The 8,355-nt window shown below is 38.5% G+C and overlaps 1 non-coding gene across 1 annotated transcript; it reads left to right on the plus strand.

Moving 5' to 3' along the window:
* The first annotated feature begins 6,921 nt into the window (after positions 1 to 6,921).
* Positions 6,922 to 6,993, plus strand: Trnaa-ugc (transfer RNA alanine (anticodon UGC)). Its single transcript has one exon. It is a non-coding gene; the product is annotated as a tRNA-Ala (tRNA).
* The last annotated feature ends 1,362 nt before the right edge of the window (positions 6,994 to 8,355 follow it).

The following is an 8,355-nucleotide window of genomic DNA, read 5'->3' on the forward strand; positions in this document are numbered from 1 at the left end:
TTCTGCTCTATCAACTGTTGTCCACTGTTTAAAAGTGATGTCTTCATCATGATCCTCAAACAGCGAGTTAAGGTGGCTTCTCAAAACTTCTGAAGATGGACATTGGTCGCACTTGCAAAACATGCATTCTCTTGAGGAAATATCACATACCATTAAAGAAAGCAAGTCTGTAAGATTCTGCCAAATTTCCCGCCTCTATCAGTAACTTGGAATTATCATGAATTAGACACACACAAACTGAATGGGTTCTGGAAGCTCCTGCCAAAACGCACGACTTTGGCCTTAATGTGCAAAATTTTGACAAACCAAACTTCATATCTGATTGTCTCTTTTAAACTCCTGATACAATAATTCATTTAGTGTCACCAAAACCAATCTGTTTTGTTGATAGCATTTTTTGCCCACAGACACTTTATCCTTTTGACTTGGAAGTAACCTACTAAATTCATCATCTTCATAGAACTTTAACACAGAATCAATAATCTTTGAGGGAAAGCCCTTTGTCGACGTGGTTGAGGTTTTGGAAGATTGGTTTTGGTGACACTAAATGAGTTGTATCAGGAGTTTTAAAAAAGAGAAAACCAGATATGAAGATTGGTTTGTCAAAATTTTGCACATTAAGGCCAAAATGGTGCGTTTTGGTAGGAGCTTCCGGAACCCATTCAGTTTGTGTTTGTCTAATTCATGAGAATCCCAATTTAACGTTGTAACTGTTGTATAAGACGTTGTAACCGGCCACGGAATTGGTTTTAACGTCTCCCCTCAGTCAGTTGTTTAAACTGTTCTACCTATCCTTTCTTCACTTTAAAAAATGCATGGTACATTTACTACAGAAAACTACCTCATTTCTACTCAATTATCCCACTTCATATTTGGAAGCTAGAAAGCCAAGGATATTATCTTTCATTTAAGCCAAGTTGCAGAAAAATCGAAGTAGAGTGTTTTTTGCTATAAGCGATTAAAGTTTCGTCATGCATGAATGATCACAAATAGTCATGTGTGAAACTAGCCACTTGGTGGCCTGTAGTGATATAACAACAAACAAAAAATATATCTTTGCAGAACCTCCTTACTTTGGATAACTCATATGCATTGGAATTTTCAAGTTACCATTTGAAACACCTTCATAATAGCCTAATAGGTCAAACAAAATTTGCAGTTAAATTTTAAGCATGAGCGATCACGAAAAGGGCCAATTTTCAATCACCGATATCTCAAAAAGTAGTGGGCCGATTTTGGTAAAATTGGTATCACTTTTCTCAGAATTGCACAGAGATTCTACATATAATATTTTATAAAAATCTACCACATACGGTTCCACAACTGTACCAGTAGCCACGAAATGACCCCAAAATAACAAAAATGACATAATTTAATCCAATTGTGGTACCCCTAGATGTTAATGAATTCTTCTGAAAAGTTGCACATCTTCAACAATCATAAAAAGGAACATTTTAATCCACTGCAGAAAATCAAAGAAAAAAATGAGGGGCAGATGATGCACCCTAAGGTACATGCAGAAGTTTATCGGCGGGTCAAAAACTCACTCCTTGTTGCTTTCCGACAAGAAATCAACAAAAAACTTCCCACATCAGTTTGTTTGTTTTGTGAGATAGACTGAGTTTTGTCAAGAAATTTTCGTACGGCTTCTTGTTATAAGTTAGAAACAAAATGTATTGGCCATAGAAAACTATGTAAAATTACATCTTTTTCAGCATGGCTTATCGTATACTTACTCTCTGATATAATTTCAAAGAAACCCAGATGTAATTAAAAGATTAATCAAAGCAACTCAAAACTCGAGTTTGCAAACAAAAGGCGGAATCATTACGGTCGAATGCTTTACAACAAAGCCAACTCACGAGATATCTGCGTCGCAGTTCCACGCACGACGGCGCTCAGTAATCCTATTAATCCGTATAATTAGAAAACAAAAGGGCTAGCTAGTAGCAGGCTAAAATATCCGAGTATGTTATGAAAATCATGTTATATCTCTAAAACTATAGACAATAGCAATGCCATTTCAAGCGGAATAAATACTTGAATAATTTTTAGGAAAAGTCAAAAAATTTCAAAGGTGTGGATTGCGTAGTTCTTTAGTGATATTGCTTTGAAAAGCGCCAAGTCCCACCCGACCCCCCCCCCACAGGACAAAGGGTTAAAAAAGTTACCTCTCTACTCAAATTGCAATATATATAACTTGGCTAAATTTAAAGATTACTGGGAAAATCCTTGCTACCTAGAGATACGGTATGATTTGTCACATTCTGCAGAATTTTTCCGATTTTGCCAACTTTTAGTGACCGTCTGAATGAATTTTTTTTTTAATTGTATGTTTACGTTTTGCCTATTGTGTTCCCGCTGTGACACAATGGGTTTTGACATCATCAGACGTTAAAAAACAAAGACAATTTGATTACGAAAATATTTGTCAGATTGTTACATCGCTTAAACTTCCTTTCTGCTTCACCAAGGCAACAATAAGCATTCATGCACTCACGAGTAAGCAAAAGTAAATAAATCTTAGAAAATTTCAGTCAGACACTAGCAGTAGGGGTAATCAAAATCTGCAAAATGTGACAAATCAGGCCGCATCTCTAGATGGGCATGATTAAAACACAAAAAATTAGACAATAAAACAATTCATATGAAGATTGAAGAGTGCAATTCCGATGCCGATTGTCATGGAAATGACAAACCACAAAGTAAAGGGCTGAGTTGCCAACAGCACCTTACCCTGTAGTTCAACATCATCAAGACCAAGTGGAGGGATGCAAATGATTTCAAATCCTCTTCAGCCATTGCTGAAAGTGATGCAATGGCATCGGACAAAAAGCAACGTATAGTGCTTCCTTTAAATATCGGATGTACCTAAGCACTTGTACAAACATGCTGGAAAAGATGCAATGCCGCTCAAACCCGAAAAAAGTGGCATGACAAGTTGGTGAAGTGGAAAAACCAAGACAGACGTCGAAAGTTTGAATGTCAACCTGCATTGTTCAAAACCACCAGCACCATATTCAACATAACTGAGCTGACACAAAATAAAGCCAAGCTGAAGAAATGAGAAGAGGTTGCCTTGGGAACAAACAAGCAAGGCATCCCGTCAATCCTTCAACAAACTTTTATATCACCTGTAAAAAACCTGTGGGCTACTAAAGGAAAAACTGTTATGAGAAAACACAGCAATTAAAGCACTCACTACCTGAGAACGACCAAAGCGTGCACCATCTGACAAGCCTTAACCACTGGCAAGATAGCGCGCTTCCTCTGTTAATCATAGTTCAAGTTGCTGCTAGATTTTTTTTTTTTTGCTAGAACGACTAACTATTTCCAATCTGGTGGTGTTTCAAAAATGTCACAGCTTTTATACTCGTTTTTGTTTTATTTAACCAGCTAACATTCCAGGTGGTAGACAAAAAAGTAGAACAACAAACTGAGATCTCACTACTCCTCTCAAAGACAGCAAGCAATGGAGCAATCAAGGAAATAATTATAACTTACTGAAAAGTCGACAATTGACTTCTCAGGTTAATCTTTGTCTGATCTAGTTCTTTTCTTTCTTTATTCAAGCAGAGGGATTGTTGACCTCATTCTCAGCTTGAACAAAAACGTTAAGAGCTTGAAATATTTGAACGTTAAAAACGTCAACCAGTTTTCCATTCTGAAAGCATACCTCCTGCTTAACAAATATACAAATACCTTCATAACTAAAACCTTCAATTACTTATTTCATTCAAAGCAAAACCCGACATTTCAGAGCACTAAATTATTTCCTTTGCTTCAATTCAGATCATCACCGACCGCTCCGATAGCTCAGTTGGTTAGCGCTTGACTTCTGGAACGAAGAAGCTTCAAGATCAAGCGGCGGTGGTTCGACTCTCGGGGTGTGCGCTTGAGCAAAGCGCGTTAAGGACTGCTCTCCATTCACCGGCATCTAATGGATGGAATAGTTCCCCGGCAACAAGACTTCAACAATCGGAAACTTCACTCTGTCAATCTCGGTGACCCGGCCTGCGTCAGTGATTCAAAGCCTCTACAAATATGCGAAACTGCTAGGATTAAGCTCTGCAAGAAGCTTTCCCAGTCCGAGGATAAAAATTCAACCAATCAAATCCGTCTCAATTTTCTTTGCAAAACTTTGTTTTCCGAAGAATCTGAAGAAGGAAAGACTATCTTTTAAACTAACTATTATTCATTTGCTCAAATTATATGATCTAAGTAGTGCAAAGGAGTGATTGCCGCTATGTCAACGTTTAAAGCTATAAAATATACGTTGAACCAAAAAAGTTTTTAAGAAAAGGCATATTTTTATCAATTAAAATATCCATCAAAGATACGCAAATCAATGTGACAGTGGTAAGCCAATAGCAATCATCAGACAATGTCACTTTATTCACTGATTGAAACATGCCCTGCATGGAATTGAAGAATTGCGAAAGACTTTTCTTTGCAATGCCGACAACAAGATTTCACACTTCAGGTTACGATGCTGGAAGCTGATTAAGAACTGAGGATTTGTTTGTTTTCACTCCACAACGTGGAACCCTCTGAGATCTTGCGACCAGCATGGTCTTATATTGGTCTTGTTGGTTGTTGCATTGACCTTCTCGTTATCTGAGACTTGAATTTTATGTAAAATAGTGAATCTTTGTTCTGTAATATTCAGTTTCAACAATGAAGCCTAGTTCAACAAGTTGTGCAGTTGATGGTGAAATATTACTCTCGAGAGTTTTATGCTTTTTAAAGACATTTTATCACCACCTAGCTTAATCGCAAGAAATCTTGGGATTGAATTGCAATATTTTAGCATGCTTGTTAGTGACAAAATGCTCTAAAGTTTAATTGAAACTCGAAAGCGTTTTTCTAGAGATTTTGCACAACAAAAGCGACCGACTTTGAGAGGTGTAGCCTATTCATATTAAAAATGATAGAGCTTCGGTAGAGAGTTTGTCTTGTTGAACCATAGGCATACGAAGCCGAGTAACGTGATCAAGTTTAACATCTTCAAGTTTATTACATATAGAAACACAAAACTACGCAACAAATTAAGTATCGAACGTTTTCGACATCACAAGATGTCCTCTTCAGGAATAATATACATACAACTTAACTACATCTGAATAAAATACAATGGTTAACTAAATCTATAAACAGGAAATATATTCCCTGTTTATAGATTTAGTTAACCATTGTTAACCAGAGCAAAACATTTTTGGGTGCAACAAAATTAGCTTTAGCAAAAAGAACATTTCAACACTTTCACCAAGATGGTTATTATGTTTTGCCTGATAGGTTTAAACCACTTTATTGTAATCTCATGCACAAATAAACCTACCTGATTGCCATATACTAAAGGGGCTTAGCATTACCTCTACCGATTCCACTTACCAACATTGTACCCTCTGTGCTTGCTATTTATGAAAAAACATTGACCGAACCACACTTCTAAGTTCTAACACTGTCGATCGAAAACAATACTAGAGAATGCTGAGAGCGAAGAACATGCATGTTAAAACTAACTACTAACATTGTACCTAACCACAAACATTGACTGAAGAACCAAAACACCATTGACTGAAAAAACATTGAACAGCAACCACACCCCTGACACCATCAATCGAAATGAATACTAAAATAACCTATAGCCTACTACAGAAAACTGAGAGCAAAGCAGATACATGTTAAAACTAACTAATAACATTGTACCCAACCACAAACATTGACTGAAGAGCCGAAAGACCATTGACCGAAAAAACATTAACTTGCAACAACACCCCTAACACCACCGATCAAAATGAATACTAGGAAATAGGTCGACTGGAGAAAACTGAGAGCAACGAACATGCATGCTAAAACTAACTACTAACATTGTACAGAACTACAAACATTGACTGAAGAGCCGAATGACCATTGACTGAAAAAACATTGACTAGCAACCACACCCCTAACACCATTGCTTAAAATATATACTACAGAATAGCCTATAGCCTACTACAAAAAACTGAGAGCAAAGCAGATACATGTCAAAACTAACTAGCCTACTAACAATGCACCGAACCACAATCATTGACTGAAGAGCCAAAAGACAATTACAAAAGATTGACTAGCAACCACACCCCTAACACCACTGATCAAAATAAATACTAGAGAATAAGCCTATTAAAGAAAACTGAGAGCAAAGAACATGCATGCTAAAACTAACTACTAAGATTGTAGTGAACCACAAACATTGACTGAAGAGTCGAAAGACCATTGATCGAAACAACATTAACTGACAATCACACCCCTAACACCACCAATCGAAAGGAATAGTCTACTAGAGAATAGAGAAAAAAAACTGAAACGCAAAAGCCTATTATCTGTGGGCCCCCTGAGATGGTGGGCCCGGAGGCCTGGCCCCCTTTGGCCCTCCCCTTGACACGGCACTGAGCAGGCTGTAACCTTTTAGAGGATTTTTCAGTCCGAAGATAAAGATTCAACGAAATCAACCAAGTGTTGTTAAAATAAAATAAGATTAAACTTTAAAATCAAGGAATAGCCTAATTATTTAAACTTATTGAAGCAAACTCCAAGTTTATGTGCAAATAAATTCACCAAGACTCGTGCATGTTACTTACGTACTCAGAGCGTTTTATAGGCTATCCACTTGAACTGATGTGTAAGCAGCAAGCACAAGCACGTGGCCTCGCACGTCACAAGGCACAAGCACGTTTTAACGTTCGCGTTTTGTCGCTTCTACCTTTTTCTCGACTTTTGCAACAGTATGTTGACGTGTATTGTTTTTGATATGACGGTCAGAAATAAAAAACAACTGAACTGAACTGAAGAGAGTGTTTCGGAAAACGTCAAAAAAAATATCGATTGTTATCATCGATTACCCGTTTAAAAATGATCATTTCATTCATTTGAAAACAAGATGGGGATGTAGCTCAGTGGTAGAGCGCATGCTTTGCATGTATGAGGCCCCGGGTTCAATCCCCGGCATCTCCACTTTTCTTTTAATAACAAGAACTTTTTGGAATGCGATAAAGACCCGCAGCATTGTTTCCCAGTAAGCAAAATATGTCATTGTTACATTGGTTCAACGTTTTTAGACTTTGAATTCAATACAGATTCGTCTGCAGACGTTAAATCAATGACAAAATGACGGATTTTGCTGTCTGGGTTACCGCAGGATAATTAGCGTTTTCCCTCAATACGTCAATGTAGGCTAAGTTACAAAGCAATTCAAACCATTTATAAACATTTTGTAGTTTATAAGGACTTTTTACGTTATTGCATCCTTATTTCTATCATCAATATGTTAAACTAAAGGCTGTATGCTAGGTGTGGGCGACAAATTAGACGCCAAAAAATCATTTTTACTTTGTAGACTGCAAAGAGCCACTCTCGCATCATACACATAGACGCACATTAGCATCACCCTCTTCCTCACTCATGAAAGTGCCAATCGAAGCAACTCGTTCACATGTGTGTCTGTCTCGATGTTCTGACATCTTGTGTTTCAAGATAGCTGAGCTTCGCCGCAAAGCTTCCACACTCTCCCTGGCTCGCCGGTCACTGGAGCCACATCACGCGCTCCACAGCTACATCACCAGATCGGTAATAAAAAAACGCCTCAAATCGAGAAGCCCCTTTGTCGCTCAAGCACAATCCTTGCTGGAACACAACACCAGTGCCTCATCCAGGACCACCAAAACCTGGCAAGAGGAGTGGACAGACAACACCTCCAGACTCCACACCTTTGTTCCCGACGCTGGACCCATGCCACCAGGAAAGGAGCTCAGACGACCTGCCTGGGTCGGCTGAATCGCCTCCGCACAGGTGTTGGGCCCTTCTCTTCCTTGATGCACAAATGGGGCCTATCAACATCTGCGGCATGCAACTGTGGTGCAGAGCCTAGCAGAAAAACAGACAGCAGATCACATCCTCTACCACTGCCCGATGTTTACTCTTCCAAGGGCAGTTGGCCTGTCAACGCTGGAGGACTACAATCAAGTGGCTGCTCGAAGAATGCCCGGAAATTTGACCCCAATGAAATGTAGTCCAAAAAAAAACAACCTCTCATACGAAGGAAGAAGAAGTGCATTGGTTCAGTGTTTGAAACACAGCCGTTGACAAAAGCAGCAGAAGGTTATTGATGGTCGTCTTCTGCTGACTGACTAAATTGCAACACGATTGGCATTGCGGGTAGGCTAAAGCCTGGACTTTAGCAGGGTGATAAAATGTGATAAATTACCATTTTGCATAATTATGTGCCTTGAACAACTTGTTTATTGACAAACACAAATACGCTTTGCGCTAAGTCAAGAAGAATTTCCACTTTATCCTAAAAATTCAGTTCAGTTCAAT

This window comes from Aplidium turbinatum, chromosome 16, assembly GCF_918807975.1.
Source record: "Aplidium turbinatum chromosome 16, kaAplTurb1.1, whole genome shotgun sequence".
Taxonomy (NCBI): Eukaryota; Metazoa; Chordata; class Ascidiacea; order Aplousobranchia; family Polyclinidae; genus Aplidium; species Aplidium turbinatum.